The following is a 26955-nucleotide window of genomic DNA, read 5'->3' as shown; positions in this document are numbered from 1 at the left end:
ATTGTTTATAGCAGGGTAACTAATTTTATCTCAAAAACTCGGTTAGGTTTTTAATTCCGTTTATTTTTCATTGTCCTTGCCCTGAGATGTTTATTGATGCTGCGTGCAGCCATTGAGAAGAGAAGACTGGGTGGAGTAAGGAGGCTAAGGCTGCGAGATGGCTTGTTTTGCACCATCGTTTTTAAACTTTCGGCCACGTTGTGTGATATAACATTATATAGTCTTCCCCCCCCCCCCCCCCATAATAAAGAAAATTAGAGTCCTGGGGATTGAATGAATTAAGTCTTAACTGTGGTGATGGGGTTCTGCAGACTGGGTCAGCACTTGAAATGAACCATAGAAAGTGAGAATTCATAAATGATAAAAACAATGTTATTTGTGTGTTTGAGGGGTGGTGATTTTTAAGTGTATCTGTCGATTCTTGCATCTGGTGGTGCTCAAATAATGTATTTAGGAGGGTGTCATATATAACAGGTTTGTGGAAACAATGCTTGCAGGTCTCCAGGGTTTTTCTCTAGTTGACACTTAAAGTCACAGCGAATGATTTCTTCATCTGATGTAATTAATATTTGAATCTATTAGCCACACAGAAATATACTTATAATTAATTGTGATTTTGAATACGTATTTTTCAAAATACTATTGTATTTATTTGCCCTGCTAGCTCTTGTCCAAGAGTAATGCAGTTGTGTAAGGCAATACACCCAAAGGATTAAGAACTGTGGAGAGATGCCATTTACTTAACCCTATGCTGTGGTATACCTTTGAATCTTTCGTCTTGATGGTCTTATTTTTTTTTAGTTAGATGTAATGATCTGAAGCAGTATACAGTATCTGACCTTTTAGGGTGCTATTAAAAACTCAAAGCTGCATATGGTTTCTGTCTCTAAAGACTTTAGTGAATAACAGAGGTTACCCTTACAACAGTAATACAGTACAGTATTTTTGTAGATACATTTGACATTTATATTTTGCAGTCACTTTTGCATTGGACATTTGGGAAAAAAAACCAACCATGCATTAAGTTAAGAGCTGTGAGGGGGGTCCCATGTATTGTGTGTTGATTTGACAGCTTACATATCTTTAAAGCTAAGAATAAGGACTCGTTTTTTTTTTTTTCTCGCATATTGTAGAAACACTTATAATTAGTGTTGTAGAACTTGTCTTGAGGCATTTCATAATATGCATACTATTGATAAAGTTTGGGAAGTCCTAACAGATCATCATATCTTTCTCATTCTGAGAATTCCAATATTCCTGGTCTTACTTTTGCTGCCTCACCCCAGTTTGCTTTGTTGTTTTTGTTATTGTGTTTCATTGAAATTAACTATTTTTATACATAGTAACATAATAAATGACAGCGATAAAAGATCAATTAGATTCTCCGATCTGCCAAGTTGTTTGTTCTCTGGTTTGGTAAATGACAGGACTGGTCCTGCTTCTAGACTAGGCGTCTGTCCAGGGAAGCATACAAGCAGCCTCTCTCACCCCTCTGTCTTGCTGTCACTTGCCCTACTTATTCTTTGGCCCAAGTCATAAGTAGACACTGCATCAGCATGGGGCCTTAAACGCAGGTCTGGTGCTCTTGTGCTGTTGAGCAGGATATGTATGGTTGGTCATGATCACAGGTGCTGTATCTACTTGTCACGGGTCACGTGGTGGTAAGAGGAATGGGATACTGAATAGTGGAAAGGTATGTTGTGGTGGGGTGGGGGGAAGGTTAGAGCCTTAAGCCATTCCAGAGGAGGTTGGTGCACAAGTGAAGATTCGCCTAGTCAACCTTAGCTCTTGAGGACTGCAACCAAGATGGATGTATGAGATCTATTTGCATACATATTCTCTGAGGAAATCTTTAAAACCTGTTTGGGCTGTGGCCCTGAAGAACCGAGATTGTTCACTCCTAGCCTAGGATGTTGGGTATCCCTGGGCCAGCCCTGTTAGTTGAACATATTACAGTAATTCTTGTACTTCAGTCCACACCAGATCTCAACTCATATTTACAAACCTTTCAATCCTATTTTCACTGCTGTCTGTCCCATGCATGTGCATTGATTTTAGGAATATAAAAATTAGTGTTTCATATGCGTTACCGTTTTGGTCTTGGAAGCCTGAGTTTATGGTTACTATGACAATCTGGCAACCTTAACTTGTTGAGCTCTGATTTAGGTAATATGACTTAGTTTATGGGCTTTTTTTTGTGTGCAGCTGATCACTGATTCATTCCAAAGAATACATATAATAATTAAACATGAGGTACCATGTTAATGTTTTTACAAACTGTACCTGTCCCATAAGCGTGATGTGCCTATGTATTTCTACTATAACACACTATAAAATTCCAAAAATCAAGGCTATGCAGAGATGAGGTTGGTCGAAATGTTTAGATTTTCCGGATTCTCAGGCATACTTTCAAAATGAGCCCAAAGGAGGGGCCCAGGTCCCTGAACTCCCCCGCGCAACCCCCGGTGTATAGTACCTGTGCAGGGTAAGGAAGACTGAGGTGTAGCGCCAGTGGGAGTCTTGCTTGCAGGCTGCCTCTGGTATTCACTGTGCCTTTTTCTCTGATCCATCCTGCCCGCAGCTTTCTCTTACTCCCCTTTGCAACCCCCGCTGTATAGTATCTTTGTAGGGTAAGGAAGTCTAAAAGTGGTGTAGCGGCAAATTATCTCTGTCCTGCACTGCGCCTTTACCCTTTGACCCGTTCCGCCCCTTTTGATGCAACTTTTGTTTTCAGAAAGGGTGGGACCATTCAGTGGGAAAGGTGCAGTGCAGACCAGAGGCAGCCTGTGAGTAAGGCTGCTGCTGGTGCTACACCACATTAGACTTCCTTACCTTGCAAAGGTACTGTACACTGGAGATTGTGTGGGGGAATGAGAGCGCTGTGGGCAGGGCTGGGATTGGAGGAAGAGATGCTGGACCATGCAGGGAAGGGAAGGCAGGAGGGAGAATCTTCACAGAACCTGTGGTCCATTATTGCAATTTATTCTGGTAGAATGGCTCTCCAGGTGACTTTCCATTATGGAAGGAGTACATGTTGAGAGGTACAGTATGGTTGTAGCATTAAAAATATTCCAGCTTTATTTATTTTTTCAATTTTCTATACCATTCTACCCATGGAGCTCAGAATGGTTTACATGAATTTATTCAGGTACTCAAGCATTTTCCCTGTCTATCCTGGTGGACTCACAATCTATCTTGTCCTAGTGGACTCACAATCTATCTAATGTACCTGTGGCAATAGGGGATTAAATGACTTGCCTAAGATCACAAGGAGTAGCGTGGGTTTGAACCCACAACCTCAGGACATTGAGGCTCTAGCTTTAACCACTGTGCCACTTCCCTGTCAGCAGCAGACCAGGACTAGATGATCCTTATTAGGGCCATGTCTGTATGATAGTAATCTTATTATGTGCATCTGTAGTTGCTGTTGTGGTCTGATGAACATTAAAAATAAATAAATAAAATCTGATAACGTAAGGGTTAAAAAGTACCAGCCCTACCTAAGTTGAATGTATGATAAGATTTGTGCTTGTGTCCCCATTTTAACTTTTTGAACAATTTGGATTTGTGCTACAGCTGGGACAATACTCGGTTGCTTTTGATGCTCCCTGACACAATCCTTCCTTTTTTTTTTTAATCTACTATAAAGAAAGGTACAGACTACTTGATTTCAGTTCAGTTATTGGGGAAGTTGGCGTACATGACAATTTATCATTCATTTGTTAAAAGTGCCTTCCAATTAGTTGGTGTACTGATTTCTAAACTGTGGATCATGACCCTTGGTGGCATAGCTAGAGCCATTGCTACCTTTTATTAGCATGATATATCCATTTGAGCTGAATGGCCTGTGAACCTGCAGTGCACTGCTGAAGGGAAACCTTTTTGTACAGGACTTGGGCCTGTGAATTGCTTTTCTGCTTTTGGTGAGTTGGTAGGTGAGAGGAGGTCTATTTTGGTTATTGTCTTCTGGGGTTATGTGACTTCATCTGGATGCAGGCAAACTTGTTATTGTGGACTTGATCTTTCTGTAGCCTTTGATCTTGTCAATCATAGCCTTCTGATTACATGTTTGCAGGACCTGGGTATTTTAGGAACAGTGCTCATTTGACTTAATTTGTTCCTGGTCAGTTAAGAACATCAGAGTTGCCATACTGGGACAGACAAGGTCCAAGCCCAGAATCCTGTTTCTAATGATGGTCAGTCCAGGTCACAAATACCTGGCAAGATCCTGAAAAAGTAAAACAGATTTTCTTAGCATTGGCTCCACTGTTCTGAACCTATGGGCATTATCCCTTCCTGCCAGCAAATGGAGGCAGAGAAAGCAACTGAATTCTGCCAGTGACATCACTAGCATAAGCTACAGTGCTCTCTGGAACAATCCAGTATTTTTCTCTATCTTTAGATGGTGGTAGATCATGCTGACAGTGCTTCTGTCCCTGTCCTAGCTCCCTGCTTTGCTGTTCCACAGTATGGTCGAGCCTAATGGCCACTCCCAGGTTACAGTCTTAGGACCAAACCTGGTTGAGCTTGGCTTCAAAGCCCCCAGTTGCACTCCTTAGTCCCACTGTGTAATGCTTTGGCTCAGTCCTGCAGGGCCTTCCTGAAGGGTGCAGATCCCCATTATCCCAGGACAAGCAGGCAGGTATTCTCACTAATGGGCGACGTGATCCAACGAAGCCCCAATGCGGACGCCTCACAAGCATTTTTGCTTGATGAAACTCGAAGTTTCGAGTCGCCTGCACCGCGCATGCGCGAGTGCCTTCCCGCCCAGACCAGGGCGCGTCTCCTCAGTTCTTACTTTTCCGCGGAGCCAAGAAGTCCATCTTCGACTCTCTGCATGAAAATTTTCACTTGTGCCTTCTAAAGTCTGTGGTTTTGGGTTATTTTTTTCTCAATCGCTGATTTTCGTTATTCTTTATTGTTTTAAAAAAAAAAAAAATTTCTTCTGTCCAACCGGGTAGGCCACGCGGTTGCAGCCCCGCAGCTTCGATCTTGCGGCGGAGCTTTTCCGGCCTATGTCCCGGCCTATCACCGGTTTTAAAAAGTGTGCCAAGTGCCAGCGCGTGATTTCGCACACGGACCCTCATCGACGCTGTGTTTGGTGTCTTGGGCCTGAACACTTTCCGAAATCGTGCCGGCCTTGCTCCACACTCACCGCACGTGCTTTCAAGCGCCATTGCGTCTTGTGGGAGTTGCGTCTTGTGGGAGTCGCTGTTCAGCATGGAGTCCTCGACGGAGCAATCGTCATCGAAAGGCCCCTCACCTTCGACTTCATCCGCTGTTCCTCAGCCTTCCACCTCTGCGGCGCCGAGTCTCATCAAGCCTGCATCGTTTGTGCCGGCCCCGACTCCAGCGCCTGCTGCGATGCCTTCCTCAGTCTCTTCAGATCAGGTAGCACAGCAGCCTATTCCACCGGTAGTGCTAAAAGTGCCCAAGGCTTCTAGGCCCAAGCACTCACACACTACCCCCAAAGAACGCGAGGCCCGTGCAGGCGGTCCCATTGCAGATGCAGGTCCGTCCTTACCGGCCTCATTCCAGACCTTGTTAGAGAAGTAATTCATTGAGCTCTTCACCACCGTTGGGCCTAAGCTTCTCTTTCAAATCCAGCCTGGGCACGGGGAGGCCTCCCGTGAGATCGAGCCGCCTCCAGTCCCTCAGCTATACACACACTCTCTACAGGGAGCAAAGTCTCTGCGAATGTCTTGTCTGGCTTCGGTGCATGTATCAAAAGGAGCAGAGTCTTTGCCCATGCCTCCATTGGAACTGATTCACTCGATGCAAGGAGCAGAGTCTTTGCGAGTGCCTCCATTGGAACTGGGCGCGTCTCCTCAGTTCAGATAGCTAGCAGAGAAGCCAACCCAGGGGAGGTGGGTGGGACGTGAGAATAGCTGCCTGCTGTCCCTGGATAACAACGGTTACGGTAAGTAACATTGCTTTATTCCAGGACAAGCAGGCAAGTATTCTCACTAATGGGTAACCTCCAAGCTAACCACAATGGGATGGTGGGAGAGTTGGCAACTTAGGAGAATAAATTTTGTAATACTGTTTGGCCAAACTGTCCATCCCGTCTGGAGAAAGTATCCAGACAATAATGAGAAGTGAAGGTGTGAACCGAGGATGGGAACCATCGAATCCCTTATGGTGCACCGTGCGGTACCTGGTATCCAATTTGCCCGGTACAGCGGGGATGGAATAAGATGTTTCAAGGCATCGCAATTGCTGCTTTCCATCAGCTTCTCCAAGGGATTTGTAAATGGTGGAGGCAATGTATGCAAACCAACCTCATGCCTATTCATTGTGGATATCCTGAAAACCTGACTTGCAGTGGGGTATTCCAGGACTGATTTGAGAAACATAGGCTTTCCAAAAGTGCTTGCTTTGGCAGCATATAATACAAAATAATAATAATAAAAAAGAAATTTTAGTTGGCCTCGCTAGCTTTACTATAGCATTAACCCCTGACAAAGAGCATAAAGATCTAAACCAGAGATCTCAAAGTTCCTCCTTGAGGGCCGCAATCCAGTCGGGTTTTCAGGATTTTCCCAATGAATATGCATTGAAAGCAGTGCATGCACATATTCATTGGGGAAATCCTGAAAACCCGACTGGATTGCAGCCCTCAAGGAGGGACTGAGACCCCTGATCTACAGAGGAAATTCCCTACTTAAGGTGCACCCAGAGAGAGAACTGGGACAACAGAGATGCTATAGCTCCAGGATGAGGTAGGCCATGGCAGTTACAGGTCTCCTTATGTTTGCCATGTGGCAGGGCATGCTGGCCAGGATATGCTGGGCCTTCAGAGCCAACAGCTTAGAAGGGGTAATGGATTATCATATATACTCGCATTTAGGATGAGATATTTGGGCCCAATAAATGGCCCAAATATGGGGGGGGGGGGGGTCTCACTCTATGCAAGGAGCAGAGTCTTTGGGAATGCTTTGAGATTCCTCGATCCAAACCACTGAGTCTATGGGGTTTCGATCTACAGCTTCTAGCCCTATTCATTCACCAGTGGCACTGCCCATTTCCAGGCATAGGGCGAAGCCTCCTTGATCTTACCCGAGACCTCCTTCTAGGCGCTCTCGTCGTCGATCGAGGCACAGGTCTTCTTCCAGGGAACAGCCTTCCTCGTCCAGGCCTCACTCCAGACCTTCCAGCTCTTCGAGGCCTCCAACTCCTTGATCGAAGACACCAATTGCAGACCCCGAGGATTCAACTGCTTCCAATGCATCCTCAAAGTCTTGTCTGTTCCTTGGGTTACCAATACTCCAGAGAGGCTTCGCCTTCGTTCTCCATTTGAGGTCATCAAGTCCTTCTCTAGGCCATGCTCTGGCAGATCAATTGTCCTTTTCCTCCTTCTTCCCCAGATGGCTGATGACCTGGATCTTAAATTGAATGCTGGTACAAAATACTCTAAGGAGTATTTAGAAGAAATAAATGCTTCTTCTTAACAGGCTTCTGTCTCAAACTTTCAAACAAAATCTGGAGACTCCTTATGCTATACCTGCTATTCCAGGTAAATTGGAATCGAGGTATAGAACTCTACATTGCAAGGATTTTGAGAATTCACAACTATCTCACCAATCCCTCCTTGTGGAATCCTCATTGAAAAGGACACATCCTTCCAGGGTCTATGCCATAGTACCTCCTGGAAGAGAGGGTAAGTCCATGGACAAATTTGTCCGTTGTCTCTATCAGAATTCCATGATGGCTTCCAGAGTCCTCAATTTTAATTTTATCTTTATAACTTATTTTAAGTTCCTGATTGACCACCTTCCAGATTTTACACAAAACCTGGATCAACATAGACATTTAGAGTTTCAACAACTTACTGCGACCTTGGCGCAACTCAGGTTACATCTTCTCCAGTCATCGAAAGATGCCTTCAAACTTTCTTCCAGGGTCACTGCTTTCTCAGTGGCAATGCTTTCCTGGCCTGGTTTCGCACCATTGATATGGACCCCAATCTTCAGGATCGGCTGGCTAATATTCCTTGTGAGGGCAATGACCTCTTTGATGAATCCATAGAGGCTGCCACCAAGAAGTTGTCTGAACATGAAAAATCTTTTGCTTTAGTTGTCAGACCAAAGCCCAAGCCAGCTTCTGCAAAACTTTCTCGACCTCTTCCATCCTTCCTGAGGCGTTATCCTCCAAGGGCGGCTCCTTACACCCAAGCACCCCCCAAGAAACAACTGCAGTAGAAGCAACAGAAACCTCAGCCTTCTGCTGCACCTAAGGCTGCTCAGCCTTTTTGACTGTCTCAAACAGAGCATAACCTCCATCGTTCTGCCTCTTTCCTCCTTTCCCCCCATAGGAGGTCCATCATTTTCTCCATCATTTTTACCATCGATGGGAGACCATTACGTCCGACCTCTGGGTGCTGTCAATAATCAGAGAAGAATACTCTCCATTTCACTCGGGTTCCACCAGAGCTTCCTCCAAGAGAGTATCCTTCCAATCCATCCCAGACCACCCTTCTTCAGGAAGCTCAAGCTCTGCTTCATCTCCGTGCCATCGAGGAAGTTCCTCTGAAACAGCAGAGCAGGAGGTTTTACTCCCGTTACTTCCTAGTTCTGAAGAAGACGGGTGATCTGCAACCCATTCTGGATCTCGGGGCTTTCAAAAAAATTTTTAGTCAAAGAAAAATTTTGTATGCTGTCCCTGGCATCCCTCTACCTCCTTCTAGATCAGAACGATTGGTTATGTTCTCTAGATATCAAGGAGGCTTACACTCGCATTCCCATTCATCCGGCCTCTCTTCAGTACCTCAGATTTTGGGTAGGGAATCAGCATTATCAATACAGAGTGCTACCCTTTGGCATCTCCCAGAGTGTTCACCAAGTGCCTAAGGAACCATGGTCTTCAGGTGTTTCCTACCTAGATGACTGGCTCATCAAGATTCAACATCTCAGGGGGTTATTGTAGCGACCCAATGGACTACGTGGTTCCTACAAAGCTTGGGATTCGAAATCAACTTTCCCAAATCCCAACTTCAGCCCTCTCGGAATCTACAGTTCATCGGAGCTGTTCTGGACACTATCCAACTCAGAGCATTCCTTTCTCAACAACATATGGATGCTCCTCTTCAACTCTGTCACAAAGTGTCTTCCCGCTCTTTAATCTCAGTGAGACACATGATGGTACTACTAGGTCACATGGCCTCGACAGTTCACGTGACTCCTTTTGCCAGACTTCACCTCAGAATTCCTCAGTGGGCACTGGCAGCGGCACTTATGTTCACTCTCTCGATACATTACAGTCACTCCTTCGTTGAGACATTCTGTCTGCTGGTGGATGCTCTCTTCCAATCTTTTCAGAGGTTTACTGTTTCAGAAGGTCCTCACGACAGATTCCTTGACCTACGTTTGGGGGGCTCACCTCGACAGTCTCCGTACTCAAGGGCATTGGTCCAGCATGGATCGTCAGTGTTGGAACTTATAGGTCAGCACCTCTCCTTCCCTGCCCCATATACAGGTCCAACATTGTTCACCCTCTCCAAGGTAGGGTTCACTCTCTCCAAGGTAGGAAGAACGAGAGGGCACTCTCTAAAGTTGAAAGGGGATAGATTCCGTACAAACGTAAGGAAGTTCTTCCTCACCCAGAGAGTGGTGGAAAACTGGAACACTCTTCCGGAAGCTGTTATAGGGGAAAACCCTCTCCAGGGATTCAAGACAAAGTTAGACAAGTTCCTGCTGAACCAGAACGTACGTAGGTAAGGCTAGTCTCAGTTAGGGCACTGGTCTTTGACCTAAGGGCTTCCGTGTGAGCGGACTGCTGGGCACGATGGACCACTGGTCTGACCCAGCAGCAGCCATTCTTATGTTGTTGTTTATTTTGTATTCATTTTTAACCCACCTACAGCCTAGGCAGGGTAAAACACAAAATTTATAAACATGAAACAGCATTTCTCAGCAGTATGTTTTAGATAGAAAAAAAGTTCCGTACACAGAGCAATAGGATGACGGGAAGGGAAATTGCCTGTGTCCGGGCTGGGATGCTAGCATTGCATGGCCTGTGTGAGCTGGCAGCCAGGTATAGTTGCCGACTCTCTTTGCCCCTTCTGTGATGGGTTGTTTCTGAAATCTTTTTTGTTTTTTTTGGAGAGGTATGGAGGGGATAGCTCATGCCTATATGTGTCCTCTTCAGTTAGCTCTGTTGACTTGGTGGGCTCTTGCCTCCTATGATTTTGACTACTATCTGCAGCCTCTTCTCAAAAGTGTAGCAAGTTTGGAGTGATGGGACATTTGTCTTTCCATCTTGTAGGATGAATTTGAAAAAAGGTTTTAATAATGATACTGTTAGTTAATGTTTTATTGTGTTCGTTTTGTCGAAACATGTTTTAGTATCTATGCATGTAATTTTGTAAACCGTATAGTTTTTATGCGGTATATAAATTTTTAAATAAATTCCTGCTCATTTCCTTTGGGGTCTTCTGCTGGATTCCTCTTCCCTTCCTCCCATTGGTTGTTTGTGATCACCAGTGCAAGTCTTCTTTCTTTGTTGTCAGCAGCAGATGCATCCAGACAAAATGAGTTAAAGTCCACCTACCAGCAGGTGGAAATAACACATAGTTGAGCTCTGCTATATAGGCAATGGTATGCTCACTGTTAGTTCAGTATTCTCTATCTCCGCAGGCAGATGGATGGTCTTTATCCTGCTCCTGGTTTCTTCTGCTGCTCAAGCTGGCCTGTAAGTGGTGGCTTGGCCTAGCTTCAGATGCAGCTAAGCTTTTGTTTTTTAGCTCTGCTAATTCTATTGAGCTTGGGGATCGGTTCTCCTGGGTGCCTATTTTGGGTATAGCTGGTGGTACCAGTTCCCTACCCTTTTCTGGTGCCCCCATTTGGCCTAATCCTGCACTCCTGGCTCCCTTCTCTTGTACAAATTATTTATTTATTTATTTATTTTTTTAAGGAAAGTTAAACCTAGAGGGAGTGAAGTGTATTGGATGCAAATGGTGTCAACTGACAATGAGTACTGCATGTATTCTTCAGCAGTTTTACCACTGTTTTTCCTATTTTGTATTTGTTTCCCCTCTTGTCTAAAGCCTAACCTCGAGGATGTGTTTTCTTACATTTAGGAGGTCTGTCAATCTCACCGTGCAGTTCCTACACCCATGGACTCCTTGGTGGGGTCCTGGCATCAGTACCGTTCCCATTGTGGGTTGGGGGGGATATTTCATCGAACTGGGCTCCGTGAATGTTGCATATTGTACTGCTCGTCCTCGCCTGGGTTTCAAGCAAGGGCCAGATTGCTCTCTTCCCTTCGAGGCCTGGTCTTTGTTTTCACAGTCAGACCTGTTTCTTCACATCCCCTGTTAAGGCCCTTTGTCGCTTTTTCTCTCGCAGCTGTAGAGGCTTTCTTCTTTTCATTTAGTATTGTCTTTCCCAACACAGATACAGGCCGGGGGAGGGGCTTGCTAACCAGTCTCCCTCCTGAGTTTAGAGGACTGCTTTGCACTGATTTGGGGTTTCTGCATATTGCAGGTTCCCACTCTTTATTGGCTGCCTTGGGTCTGTCAGCAGATGCTTGGTATGAGCCCGCAGTTGGGCTCTCTCAGGTATTCAGGGATTTCCAGGCTTAACCTCTGTACAGAGTACTGGAGCCTAGGCTTGAGGAGCCTTTTTCAGTTACAGGGGTGTCCTATTTTTTCCAGTTTGGCTGGCTCCTACATGGAGATCCCTAGCCAGAGCGGGACCCATTTGAGCCTTCTCAGGGATACTGTGGGGAATGGGCCCACTTTCCCACAAAAATTTTACTTTCTCTTTGCTCGCTTGAGGGGTTTGTGTTTTGGTCTCCTTTCCTTTAAGACAGGGGTAGGCAATTCCGGCTCTTCAGGTTTTCAGGATATCCACAATGAATATGTACGAGATGGATTTACATGCACTGCCTCCTTGAGATGCAAACCTATGTCGTGCATATTTATTGTGGATATCCTGAAAACCTGACCTTGCTCCGGCTCTCGAGGACCGGACTTGCCTACTAGCCCTGCTCTAAGACACAGGAGACTCAATTTTTTTAAGGGCTCTGGATGCACTGCACTTGGGGAACTATATTCTGCCTTTTCATTGGTGTTGCTCCAGGGTTCAAATAGGCCTGTGGCTTCAATAATTTTGGAGCTCGCTAGCAGGGACAGAGGGTACCTGATGGTGTTGCTCGGCAGCCAGATACTGTGTTCCCTTCCTTTTCCTAGGTGGATGGCTGTCCCTGCAACAAGGCGGTATGCTAGTCCATTCCCTGTCCTTGATTTGCAGCCTTCCTTCCCCTTCCCAGTTGGGGTATAAGGAGTGAAGGACTCCTTAGCAAGGTGCAGCTTATGGGGGCTCTCGCCTGGGTCACTATTGTATGATGTTCCACCGTGTACTAATTCATTCAGACTCTGTACTGCAGGGTGTTCTTCTCTATCCCTTGTGGATGGTGGCTATACTGGCCCATGACATGAGTTTTGGTATTCCTTGGGCAAGTTTCTGCTTAGCTTTTTCTTGGGCAGGCCTGGGATTTACTTCCCAGGTCTGGAGTTGGTATCCAGCCTCAGTGGCCTGCTGTGATGTACGAACAATACAGAGCTTATGTCTATTAGATTTGTGTAACCATTGGGGAGCTGCAAGTACCACTTTTCCTTCTTTCTGGGAAAATGGGACCTGTCTGTCTTCTCGGTGCTCTCCAATCTGGCATACACAGATGGGCACTGATGGATGCCCACCTGTGTATCCATTGCTCCTGTCCATGGTGGTGGCCTTAGTTACTACCTGCAGAGCCCTTCCCATACAGGGGTGATGAGATGACTGGTGCATATCTGATTAAATGAACATAAATTCAGCCATCCAACTCTAAAGGCCTGCTGTTACAAAAGATAACTGAACAGAACTCTAGCCTTCCAAGCAGGTCAACTAAATGATTGGATGAGCAATATTTTCTCGCGCTCCTCATCCTACCTAAACTGCAGAAAATTATTAAAAACTAATCTATTTAACCGATTTGTAGCCTAAGACACCTTACCCTACCCTTGCTCCCCAAGACCTCTCTCTGTACCTTCCTTCCCGATCTCCTTACTTTGACCCTTATTATACCAGTTCCTTGCTTACATATATTAGTTGTATCTGTATCTGCTGATTGTACCCTTTTGCTGATTGTACCCATCGCTGATTGTCCAGCCCTTCTTTATTGTAAACTGCCTAGAACTATTACGGCTTTGGTGGTATATAAGAAATAAATTATTATTAAATTGTGAATTACAACAGGAGCGATGCAAGCTCCACTGGTACAGCACTGGCATGATTAAAAAAAACCCATCATTGGAGTGAAATAAAGTGGTGAGTAATTGATCAAATAAGAGGAGGGTGGTAACTGAACGGTGGCTGAACTATAGAGAGCAGAAACAGATTTTTACATTAGATACTGTAATACCAAAAGGACTTCATTTAGAAATTGAATGGACAACTGTTGATATAGAGATAACTACCACATCCAATGCTATGAATACAGCTATAATTTTATAAATAATGGCAATAAGAACTACTTGATGAGTTAATGAAATACAAACGTAATGACATATGGGTTGACGTCATAGCATAGCGTATATAAATAGAAAAAAACGCTGCCACCATCTTGTCAATTAAAAAGAAAGACTAGATGATGGACTGTGGTAGAATTTGGTAAGAAAATTTGTGCTACACATATTAAGGAGTATATATTGATAAAGGATCTGTAGTAGGTGAACTTGTAGTAATACGAGATTTTTTATGCAGGGGACAGCCTTGAAAAAGCCTGAATAGGCGAAACATGTCGGCAAGAGTTCCCCGGCCGACAGTGATCTAACTGAAAAGATAAGTGCTGTAAACTAAGATTTAAGATAAGAAAAAAGAAAGATACCATTTAAATTAAATAACTAAAAGGATCGGGACAATTCGGGAGCTGTTTTTCTGTATGAAACAATGAAGGATTACTGCAAGGGTTTCTGATGATCCAAAAAAATATGTACGAGTTGATATAAAGGAATTTTTGATTTTTACTCGTTTTCTTACTATTAATGATTGTATATTTATAGGCCACAGCTGTATCTCAATGATGGAGTTCACAGCAGGGGCCTCGCCTGTGGGCTTGTAGTCGCCTGGTTGCTCTAGTTGCCACAGCCTATTCTTTCAAGTAGCGAGTGGTTACTTCCACTGCAGTTTCTGGCTCCATCACCTTACTAGCCTAATGCATTTGCGGCTCTAGTGATCTGGCTATTTACCTGTACATGTCCAGGTTATGTTTGCGGTTATGGTTTTGCCACCTGGCAAGCTCCTCATCTGCTGCAGTGCATAGCAGCGCATGGTGCATTAGGCCAGTCTGGCTCAGTGTTTCCACTAGCTAAGCTTCATTGCTCCTCCTGCCTCTGTAGGACACCTCTGTTTCAGGCTACACTCTACCGGGGTGTCTGGATGAAGTGTATTCTCCCTTCTGGCATAGTTCTATCTATGACTCCGCTCCATTTCCCTCTGTCAAAACCGATGATGGGTTTTGAGAAATACTCTAGGTGCAGCGGCCTATTTCTTTCACCAGCTCTCATAGTTGGTGTCTACAGTGTTTGGTCCTGAACAACAAGATGAGTTTTTGCTCAGTGTTCCATCTTGCAAAAGTGCTCCCTCAAAGCCCGTCACATTCAATAGGACAAGTTCTTCGGCTCAGCCATGGATTGCCAAATCTTCAGAGCTGTCAACTTAGAAAACTCCTGCATCAACATTGGAAGAACGTATAGCATCGGGGAAGCCAGCTCAGAAGTCATCCACTTTCCAGCAAGCATCACAGGTCTCTACAGCGAGTCTCTTGATGCAGACCAAACACCGATGCCACCATTCTCTAGCTTCACAGGTTGTCTCTCTTTCATGGTGTGCATCCTCATTGAGGTCACCCGCTTCAAGGCAACTGCTGCACCGAAGATACTGGCTGTTGAGCCATCGGTACTTGTGCATTCTGATGTGCATCTTCGTTGAGGTCACCCGCTTCGAGGCAGTCTGCTGCACTGTGGGTTCTGGCTACTGAGCCATTAGTACTGGTGCATAATTTCAGGAGGGAGATTGATACAATGTTTAAATTGCATTGCATATGGGTGCTCACATCGACTCCCTCAGTACCAGCCCAACCTGAGCATAGCAGTGCGAGGTCTCAACATACCAATGTCAGCTCTTCATCAAAGCATCGGGCCACTTCTCATGGATCTTCTGAGATGCATTGCTCTTCACATCGAGGTTTTTGCTCATCGCATTGAAGTCTTTTGATCCACTACCTCGAAAAATCCACGCTCTCTTTTGCCACGACTGTCCTCATTGCGTCGATCTTGTGCTTCGAAACATAGAAGGAATACTCATCAATCTTTGTCATTAACTTCATCGGATCAATCCCAAAGATGTAACTTTTCCCGAAGACATTGTTCCCTTGACAATCTATTGCACTAGCTTTATCTGGTTAGGAGTCTTCTGACATACCTTCAGAACTGTCACCACGAAAACTTCCAGAATATCTTCTCCAGAAGGACTTGCCTTTACCAAGTATATTGGACAGTTGAGAAAAGCCCTATCTAAACAGTCTCATTGGAAGCTGACACTGGACCAAGTGCTGAATACTTGGACGATTTGGACTATACTGAACCTCCCAAAGAGCTCTTCAAATTACCCTTATTTGGCATTTTTAAAGAGTCAATTCTTACAAAATGCCTTTATTTATCTCGGGGGCTCCAAGACAACTAGATTCCATTTACAGAACAATCATTGCTTGTGGAATCGGCCTTTAGAAAAAATATTTCAATGCAAGTGTTTTGCCTCGGTGCTTCAAGGGATTTTGGACGACACCTTTATCAAATTTTGTGTTGGTGAGCAGGATCCTTGGTTCCAGTTTTTACATGTCTTTGTATTTAAACAACTGGTGGTGAAATTCCTTGGCTTTGAGTAATATATTCTGTCGAGCATTTTACAGAATATCAGCAAAATATTTAAGCTCTTTCACAGACCAGAAAGTATGTAACAGGATCAATCTATGATGCTTTTGTGTTCTCATCTAGGTCAGAGGTAGGCAATTCCGGTCCTAGAGAGCCGGAGCCAGGTCAGGTTTTCAGGATATACACAATAAATATGCATGAGAGAGATTTGCATCTCAAGGAGGCAGTGCATGCAAATCCAACTCATACATATTCATTGTGGATATCCTGAAAACCTGACCTGGCTCCAGCTCTCGAGGACCGGAATTGTCTACCCCTGATCTAGGTCATCCGCTATATCAGTGGCTAGGATACATCTAGATTGGTTAAGGGTCTCTGAAATGGACATTAATCTCCAAAATAGACTAGCCAAAATACTATGTTTTAAGGGAAGAGCTTTTTGGCGATTCTATAGAGACGGCCACACAAAAATGGGTGGGGGGACTCAGACTCTTTCTGTCCCCCCACAATCGCAAGCTGCCTCAATTCTGTTCCCTGCAATGTCTAGAGGCAGATGCTTTTCTCCTGGAGTTAGTGCACAAATTCCTTTTTGCATTCCCACCAATTCCTCTCATTCTCAAGATGCTAGTCAAGCGACAATTGGCCACCATGATCCTGCCAGCCCTTCGGTGGCCTAGTCAACTGTGGTTCTCCGTTCTACTTCAGCTCAATGTCAATGAGCTGAAGTAGTACTCTCTAAATATTCTTATTCACATCAGCAACGATATGTTTCTGCATTTTTCTGCTTCTGGGTTGCTACTGCATAAGAAGTACAAATAACATTCAAAAAGCTCAGACTCGATGTTTCTGCTGTGTTTCGGTCACACATAGCTGCTATTTTTTCTCCTTCTTAGCCACTTCCTTACCAATCGGAAGTCATCTTCATTTTTACCACAGCATTGGTTTTGATAACAACCAATCTGTGTGTTCTCTCATCAAGGATGTCGCCATACCTCCAACTCATCCAAGAGAGTCCACTCTTAGCTCTCGGGTCATAGAGGCTATGCTTCAGTAGTATCCCCTTCTCAGAAAAATTAAGGGTTCTATTTCAAGTATTTCTCACAACCCACCCGCCTCCCCTTCTTACTTGTCTGGATTTATCTGCTACTGATGACAAGGAAAGAAACATTTTATTGTACCTGATGATGATGATCATTCCTTTAGTTGAAGCAGATTAATCCACAGCCCCACCCTTTGTGTTAACTTTCTGTTCTACCTTTACTCCATAGCCACGAGGTGAATTCAACAGCTGTGAGGAGTGAGTTCTGTGCCGATGGGTCCTACTTTTTTGTTACAAGGAATACTGAAGTACCAGTGAGCATACCGTGGCATGCAAAGCTCAACTTTGTGCTCTCTATCTCCACCTGCTGGTGGGTGGACTTAACTCACTTGTCTGGATTCATCTGCAGTGATTAAAGGAACAAACATCAGGTAGGATATATAATGTTTGTTTGGTACCTACTGCTTTGGCAGAGTGACTCGGGAGGGGTTGGTCTCTACTATTGCCTTGCCAACATTTTCCCCAGAAAAAACCCATAAAACTGTGTGGAGTGACGATGTTCCCAAATGGACTTTATTTGAAAGTATCAAAGTTCCAAAGGTACACTAAAATCATCCACATAAAATAATTCCATCCACATAAAAGCCTTAAAGGACCTAGTCCGCTAGGGATACAGGACCCAATACGGTCCGCGTTTTGACAAAAAGTCTTCTTCAGGGGTCCCTGGGGGGGTCCTATAATGGTGAGTACGTGGGAAACAATTGTGTGGTGAACCGGAAGTGAGACACTGCTTGCATTTATAGGACCCCTGAAGAAGACTTTTTGTCGAAACGCGGACTGTGTTGGGTCCTGTATCTCTAGCTGACTAGGTCCTTTAAGGCTTTTATGTGGATGATTTACTTTTATGTGGATGGAATTATTTTATGTGGATGATTTTAGTGTACCTTTGGAACTTTGATACTTTCAAATAAAGTCCATTTGGGAACATCGTCACTCCATAGAGTTTTTTTTGTATTCTCTGGATTTTCTTTGTGGATATTTTGGGGTCAATTCTTTTTGTTTTTTTCAACATTTTCCCCAGGCCACATAAAAGCCTTGGTCTTCTATTTGGAGTGTACTGAAGCCATTGAAAGTCCTCCCAACTAGAGAATGACACGGTGGTTGTTACCCGCGGCTAGCTGCAGGTAACCCGCCGAAACAGTGACCAAAAAAAGTCACTGCGAGTACGAGCACAAGGCCATTCACCGCCCCGTGGAGTGGTGAATGGTCTTGTCTCCGCAGGTAAAGGAGTGAGCACGTGCAGTGAACGAGCTTGCAGTCCGGCAGCCCCCTCTCTCCTGCTGGCCGTGCATCTCCCTCCCTCCCTTTCCCTTACCTTCTCTTTGTGGCAATTTTGCGTTGTATTGCAGCCGGAGCCTTAAAGTCGCATCGTGTGTGGCTGCTGGCAAAGTCTCCTCTGACGCAACTTCTGTTTCCGATTGCATCAGAGGAGACTTTTCCAGCATCCAATGCGACGCAACTTCAAGGCTCCGGCTGCAATACAACGTGAAATCGCCACAAAGAGAAGGTAAGGGGAAGAGAGAGAGATGCACGGCTGGCTGGCGGGAGGGAGCTGCTGGACCACGTGAAGGGGGGTGGGGGTTGGAGAGGAGAAGACGCTGAAGCAGCCTGAAGGGAACTGGCAAAGAAAGAGAGTTTCAAGTTTCAAGTTTAATGTTCATTTGATGAATCGCTTATAACAATATCTAAGCGATGTACAATTTAAAAACCATCAGAATGTGGTAATACAATTAGAGTAACAGAAATTTTAAACAAAAAGACAAATAACATTGGACAGACATGAGAGGATGGGGAGGAGGGGGAAAGTTACAATTTTTATATTTAGAATTTAACATCAATGGGAAAATACATTGGGTAGTAGCGGGTTTTAATAAAATGAGAAGAATATGGAAACCTGAAGTATTACTTTTCATGCATCAAATGCATCTTGAAATAAGGAGAGAAGATGCTGGGAAATGGGGAAGAAAGAGAGAGAGTGGGGAGAAGACCCTGGGAAATGGGGAAGAAAGAGAGAGAGTGGGGAGAAGACCCTGGGAAATGGGGAAGAAAGAGAGAGAGAGAGTGGGGATAAGACCCTGGGAAATGGGGAAGAGAGAGTCGGAGGAGAAGCTTCCACACACACACACGCGCACGCACGCACACACACACACACACACTAACACTCCAGTGGCTTTCAACAAGCTTCTCAAACCTTAAAACGCGCCGCAAAGGTAAGGGGGAGGGAGGGAGATGCACAGACCGTGCAAGGGATGCCGAAAGGGCAGTGAGGTGGCGAGAGGGAAGGCTGGATGCTTCGAGGATGGGGCAGTGAAGGATGGCGGGGACGGGACTGCTGGGTCGGTGAAGGGGACGGGGCGGTGAAGGGGATGGTGGTCCGGGGATGATGGGGACAGATTTTTCCTCCGTGTCATTCTCTACTCCCAACCTTTCCATTTGACCCAAATAGGGTAGGGGCTGCTGTTAGATGCATACTAATGGATAGCAGACTGCATTTCCTTTAAGCTGCGACATGATCCTTAAGTCAAACCTGACTGGACATAACCCACTTGAAATGTCTCCTTGGAGGAAATTTGCAAGACTGTAAATGGACATCTGTTCCTAACATTCACAGCCCACTATTATTTAGAAAAGTATTCTAGACAAGTTTCAAGTTTAATGGAGATTTGATTAATCGCTTAATCATAATTCTAAGCGATGTACATAATAATAAAATTACAAAATGTGGGGAACAATACAATAAATAACAAAAATCAGGTCTGACAAGACTATTGACAAACGTAACAAAACTAAGAACATAAGGGAAGAGAGGGATAAGAACTACAAATTATTTAAAAGTTAAAGAGACATATAAGGGAGATACAGAAAGAAAGGGAAGTTAAAAATTACTTCAATAAAATTAGAGAGAAAAAGTAAAATTGGTTGGAAGATTAAATGGCTAATTTTCAAAGGCGTCTTTAAAAAGAAAGCTCTTTAGTTTACTTTTGAATTTTTCTAAGTTGTGTTCTTCCCTCAAGTGAATAGGAAGTGAGTTCCAAGTTTGGGGGGCTGTAACAGAAAAAATCAATTGCCTTCTAGTATTAATAATTCTAAGAGGGAATCGTCAGCAAGTGCTGTTCAGTAGATCTTAACGTTCTGTATATGGAATTAATTTATAAATGAAAGCTGGAGTTTTGTAAAGAAGTGATTTGAATGTGAGCAAACATAGTTTATATGTTATCCGGTGAGCAACTGGAAGCCAGTGTGCTTTATTGAGAAGGGGTGTTACGTGATCAAACTTCTTGGCTTTGAATATGAGCTTGATAGAAGGATTCTGAATAATTTGTAGACGCTTGATTTCATTTTGAGCTATTCCCTTGAATAGGGCATTGCAGTAATCGATTTTGGAAATTACGAGAGAGTGGATAAGAATATTGAGGAATTTAGTGCAGAGAAATTGTGAAACTGAGCGAATTTGGCAAAGCCTAAAGAAAGTTGATTTGATAATGCTACTAATGTGATCATGAAAGGATAGTTTGTAATCAAAAATAATCCCTAGAATCTTAGAATCTTAATATTACTTACTGGTTGTAAGGGAGAGCCCTTAATAGAGATTGGAAAATTCAGTTTTAAATTATCTCTCCATGGAAAGAGCATCACATTTGATTTATTAACGTTGAGTGCTAGTCTATTAGTATTCAGCCATTGGTGTATTTTTTCAAATTTCATATTAATTGTTATTGTATCCAGGGGATTATTAGTATCTAACGGATGTAGGAGCTGAATGTCATCAACGTAGGCAAATACATTAAAGCCAATGGATTGGCACAGAGTCATCAATGGGGCAAGAAAAATGTTAAACAAAAGTGGGGACAGAATAGACCCTTGGGTAACACCGTATGTAGTAGAGAAACTATCAGAAGTTGTGTTATTAAAAAATACAGATGAAGTACGACAGTAAAATACGATACAAACCAAGAAAAAACCTGGTCTGTAATGCCAATAGATTGTAGTCTGTTTAACAAAAGCTCATAGTCGATCGTATCGAAAGCGGCTGAGAGATCAATTGAGATTAGAAGAACCGATTGATGATCCAAGAAATATTGGATGGATGTAGTCATGCCTATCAATGAGTATTCTGTAGAATGATGCTGTCTGAAACCTGTCTGGTTTGGGTGCAAGATGTTAGTTTTTTCAATAAATTCTGATATTTGATTAAATACCACCTTCTCGGTTAGTTTTGCTAAAAACTGAATGTTAGTTATTGGTCTATAATTTGATTTGTCCTCAACGCTAACTTTATGATCTTTAATAATTGGACGGATGATTGATTCCTTCCAGGTTTTTAGCATGATACTTTGTTTCAGACTCTCACTAACTAGGGTGAGGATAAATGTACCGAACAACATGATGAAATTTGACCAGTCAATCTTCCAGAATTATTTTGTGGATTATAATTCAGCTCTTCTTCTTTACGCCCATTTTCTTTAATGTTCTAGGTTACTTTAAATAAATAAATAAAATATATATAATATGTAGGTTTGTGAAAAGGACTAACTGCCACCAAAAATATACTGCTGTCTGTTTTGTTGCAATGCCTTTTTGTTTTCCCCCTTTTTCTTTTGAATGCAGTCTATAGCTAGGGAGGGCTTTCTATCCTCCTTTCCACAAATAAAACTGTTACTTACCTGTAGTAGGTATTCTCCATTGAAAGCAGGTTACAAATCATCTAATACCAATCTACCTTCCCAAGGAGTAGTTCTTGGTCTGTAAATCTGTCTCCCAAACTTTTTTTGGGACCAGCATTCTAAATGGAGCAAATGTTTTTCACGGCACATTATAATTGAAATTATAAAATTTGCAAAACCAACAAAAAACTAAATTTGAGAGTTATTTGTTTAAAGTTCTTTAAGCTATACATGGGTAATGTAATAAAGGTGAAACTAAAGTAGATAGAATAGAATTGTTTGTTTTATTTATAATCTACCTTTCACAAAGTGGAACACAACATAACATACATACCGTTTATACTCTAATATAAACTGGGATTTTGGGGGTCAAAAATTGGGCCAAAAATGGGGGTCTCTGTTTATATTCGGGCAAGCGCACACCTGCCTCCCTCCCAGACTTATTGCAGGCCTCCGCCAGGCCACCAGGCTCTGCACACTGTCGTCCCCCCCTCCCTGCCCTGTCCATCTTATCTCCTTGCCGCTGGAATCCCTGGTGGTTCAGAGGTGTAGTGGGCAGGAGCGAGTTTTCCGTGCTCCTACCCCGTTGCTGTGAGTTCTGGTTTCAGCCTCGGAACAGTACTGAGCGGGAGCGCACTTTGGCACTGCTGGTCGGCGCTGAGCGGCTTCCTGAATGGCTCTCGTGAATTCTTCCAGATATGGAGCATATCCTTGCACATTTAAATGGGTTAATAATAATTTATTTTATTTATTTATTTAGTCATTTATTTAGCTTGTTCTCTCAAAGGAGCCCAGAGCAGGTTACAGGAGTACATTCATAGTATAGGTAGGACAAATTTTAGTAAGACATAGACTTTACAGCATGGACAATGGGGTTTAGATTACAGCAATTACAGTATAGACATAACATGCAGTGGTGGAAAACTGGAACGCTCTTCCAGAATCTGTTATAGGGGAAAACACCCTCCAGGGTTTCAAGACAAAGTTGGACAAGTTCCTGCTAAACTGAAATGTACGCAGGTGAGGCTGGACTCATTTAGAGCACTGGTCTTTGACCTGAGGGCTGCCATGTGAGCGGACTGCTGGGCAGGATGGACCACTGGTCTGACCCAGCAGCGGCAATTCTTATGTACAAATACAGACTTAGTGGACATAGGGTGGTTTAAATTGCAGCATTTTCAGTGTAGATATATTAGGCAGTGAAGTAGCTTTTCTTTGCAGGTGGGTGCATCTTTGTTGTCGGAGAGTGTGGTAGTATTTCAGGTTATATTTGTGGTGGCATGCGAGTTTTAGTGAGATTCCATGTGGTGTATTGGGTGGTGTCTTTTGGATTCCATCTGTCTGGGGTGTAGTCGTGGGTCTTCAAGGAGCTTGGTTTGTGAAGAGGAAGGTTTTTTTACAGCTTTTCTGAAGTTCCAAAGACTGTCCAGTGATCTAATGGATGGGGGGATGATGTGCCACATTCTGGGTATGTAATGAGAATATGAGCGTCTTTGGGCTGTCTCGGACGTGAGTGAGTTGCCTTGTGGCAGGACCAGCCGTTTTTCTGTTTGGGATCTCAGTGATTGGTTGGAGATGTAATTTTGAAGTTTTGATGCTATGTAGTTTGGTGTCATTTTGTGGAAAGTCTTGAAAGCTAGCACTAAGGCTTTAAAGGTGCATCGTTTTTGGATAGGTAGCCAGTGCAAGGATGTTAGTGCAGGGGTGACATGGTTGCGGAAGCCCAGATTTTTTAGGAGTCAGATTGCGGCGTTTTGCACACCTTGTAGGCAGGGATATTGTGCTTTTTAGGTCATCAATGGAAACTTGGCAGAGATTTGGCTTCTAAATCTAAGGATTCTCATATCTTTGATATGTTGTCATGGAAAAAATTTGAGAGGGATTCACTGTCTTAAGTTTGATTGTTTGATGTGGTGTGGTCCTTGGGAGGAGGTGAAAAGATTTTTCAACAGTGAGAAGATGGCCTTTGATCTGTTGGGGATTTTGGATATTAGGTTTGTGAAATATGCCTTTTTTTGTTTGCGAGTGTTGCTAGTTTATAATCTTTCAAGAGGCTTTTCCAGGTGGATTTGTGTTCGGCTGTGTGTTTTGCACCAGGATTTTTCCGCTTTCCTGACTTTCCTTTTTTGGTCTCTCAGGCTTTCTGTGAATCAGGGTGATAAGAAAGATCTTGTGTATATGTTTGACTTTTTTGATTCTTGCTAATTTCTCGTATAGTGACTTTATGCCAGAATGGCATGCTTGTGCCTTTTCCTCTAGTGAGTTTGTCATGGAACTTGTGAGTAGATCTATTTTGGAGATGCCAATGAAAAAATCATGAAGGTTGACCGACTTTGGGTTGAGTGTGACTGCTTTTTGTGACGCTGGATTTTCTATGGGCCCTTTGATCTTGACGTGTAGGTTGAACAAGATTACATGATGGTCAATCCAGGGGACCTGAGTGTTTGTTAGTAGGGTTGGTTTGTTGTCGAGTTGCGGGCTTTTGGAGATGAAGATCAGATCTAGAGTGTTCTCAGAGGAGTGGGTGGGGGAGTGGACTTGTTGGATGAAACCTAGGTCAGACAGTGTCTTTGAATTCCCTTGGTGCACTGGTGATGTCTGAGTATTCAGCAAAGTTAGTCTCCTAAGATGATTTATTTGTGGTTGACTGAGAGGTCACTTATAATGGTTCTTAGTTCGTCTAGTACAGACATAGGGGAGGAGGGGGTTCTGTAGATTAATACGAATATGTTTTTTTTTTATCATGACCTATAGAGAAAATGAGGCTGTCCAGGCCTTCTAGTGAGATGGAGTTGGTGTGTCTTGGGTTTAGTTTGGACTTTGCAATAGCTGCAACCACACCCCTTTTGTATTTGATCCTGAATTCAGTCTTAAGCCAGAAAAGTTTGAGATAGTATTCAGTTACATGTTCATTTTTTTCTTAAGCCAAAATAATGCTCTAATAATAGGGTTCAGGGCTATCTGCAAAGATTTTAACATCACCAGAGGGATGCCCAACAATAAAATTATTGCAGTAATCAAATGTCGATAACGCATGTCATTTGAAGAATGTTTCTATAATCATCTCATGACAAATAGTGATAGTTTACTTACCAGATGCAATTTAAAATACACTTCGTAATCATGTCCAGTACATGCTGCCTAAATGTTAATTGTGGATCAATAACCATCCCAAGGTACTGGAATTCTGAGGACAAACACACCACACTATCAAGGATCCTTAAGGATGAAAGTGAGCCATCCATAGGGTGTTCTAGCCAAATGCATCACTTTTGTCTTCTGCACATTTAACATAAGTCTTGATGTGCCCTCCCTGTCAGTGGTTAAACTTCCAAGTCCCTGGAAAGTAATATTTTCTGTTCAGGGGTCCTATTTGTTGGAACAGGCTCTGTATGGATCTTAGGCAAGTATCATCGGTTTTACAGTTTAGACAAAAGCTGAAAACTTAAAAAAAAAAAAAATTTTGCGTGCTTTTTCGAACAGTAACAGCGAGTAATGAGCTAGCAGTCAAGTAGAAGCAGAGATGTTTTGTTGTTTTTGTTCATTCTTGGTTGTATTGTAATATGTTCGTTGTTTTATTGAAATGTATTGTATGAGAAGGCTGTAATTTTATTGTTTTCCATTTGGATATTTCATTGTACTCTTCATAGAATTGCAGGATATATAGAATATAAATTTTTAAAATAAGCCTATTCGCATGCATTGCTAATCAATGCAATGAATGTGCTTGTTTTTTAGTGCAAATTAACTCAAAACGTGATTCAAATCGACAAGCAAACATGCATTTCATCATTGACCATCTAGTTCTCTTTTTTTAAAATTTGATTTCTGTCAGAGCTGATGATCCAAGTTCGCAAAGATAAGATCCAAACTGTAACAAAGCCTTGATTGCTTTACATAGTAACATAGTAAATAATGGCAGATAAAGACCTGAATGGTCCATCCAGTCTGCCCATTAGTTATACCCATTAAAAATACATGATTAAAGTAACTTGTCGTTTCTCTGATATTTCTGAGCCATAGACTGTGAAGTCCATTTGGTATTGTCCTAGGTTCCAAATGCTGAAGATGCTGTCCAAGCTCACTTCAGCTTATCCATCCATCCTGTTTGCAGGATATCTACCATAAAGTCTGGCCAGTAACATCCTCATGTTCCAAGTTAGTGAAGTTCCCATTGATGCCCTCCCCAGCCCATCCTACACCAACTACTACTGGCCTTAGTTCTTTAATTTACATCCTTCATTTTCTAATTAGAGATCCTCTGTTTATCCCATGCGTTATTGTATTCCATCACCGTTTTCCTTTACCACTTCCCTCGGGAGGGCATACCAGGCATCTACTACCCTCTCCATGAAAAAGAATTCCTAACATTGCTCTTGAGTCTTCCTCACTGCAAACTCAAATTATACCCTCTAGTTTCACCATTTTCTCTTCTCTAGAAAAGATTTGGTTCTATATTAATACCTTTCAAGTATTTAGACATCTATATCTTATCTCCCCAGAGTCTGACTTTGGTCCCAGGAAAGATGGTAGAGGCGCTGATAAAGGACTGCATCATTGATCACCTTGACGGACATGGTCTGATGAGGACCAGCCAGCACGGTTTCAGCAAAGGCAGATTTTGTTTGACGAACTTGTTCGAGGGAGTAAACAGGCAGATAGACAAAGGCGACCCGGTCGACATTGTATATCTGGATCTTCAGAAGGCGTTCGACAAACTTCCACATGAACGACTACTTCGGAAAATTGTGAGCCATGGAATCGAGAGTGAAATACTCACGTGGATTAAAAACTGTCTGGAGCATAGGAAACAGAGAGTGTGTGTGTGTGTGTGTGGGGGGGGGGGTGGTAAATGGACAATACTCTGATTGGAAGAGCGTCATTAGTGGAGTGCCGCAGGGCTCGGTGCTTGGACCTGTGCTGTTCAACATCTTTATAAACGATCTGAACATTGGTATGAGGAGTGAGGCGATTAAATTTGCAAACGATACAAAGTTATTCAGAGTAGTGAAGTCACAGGGGGATTACAAATATCTGCAACGTGACATAATCAAGCTCGAGAAATGGGTATCGACATGGCAAATGAGGTTCAACGTGGATAAGTGTAAAGTGATGCATGGCAGTAACAAAAATCTCATGCACGAATACAGGATGTCTGGGGTGATACTTGGAGAGACTTAGGAGTTTTGATCGACAAGTCGACGAAGCCATCCTGCAATGTGCGGTGGCGGCGAAAAGGGCAAACAGAATGCTAGGAATGCTTTTCTCTTGTGGTCTGT

The 26955-nt window shown here is 43.3% G+C and overlaps 1 protein-coding gene across 4 annotated transcripts in view; it reads left to right on the top strand.

Annotated features, from left to right (window-relative positions):
- The window catches only part of PAFAH1B1 (platelet activating factor acetylhydrolase 1b regulatory subunit 1), a 129523-nt gene that overhangs the window by 1310 nt on the left and 101258 nt on the right, over window positions 1-26955 (top strand). Inside the window, exon 1 of one of the 4 annotated variants that reach the window (XM_033922628.1) lies at window positions 17228-17383. The exons of the other annotated variants lie outside the window; for them this stretch is intronic. The gene's annotated coding sequence lies outside the window, so the exon portion shown is untranslated. Of the gene's footprint in view, window positions 1-17227; window positions 17384-26955 lie in introns of those variants that run through there. 4 annotated transcript variants of the gene reach the window in all.

This window comes from Geotrypetes seraphini, chromosome 15, assembly GCF_902459505.1.
Source record: "Geotrypetes seraphini chromosome 15, aGeoSer1.1, whole genome shotgun sequence".
Taxonomy (NCBI): Eukaryota; Metazoa; Chordata; class Amphibia; order Gymnophiona; family Dermophiidae; genus Geotrypetes; species Geotrypetes seraphini.
The sequence above is the reverse complement of the archived record's forward strand: the minus strand, read 5'-3'. Positions and strand labels throughout refer to the sequence as shown.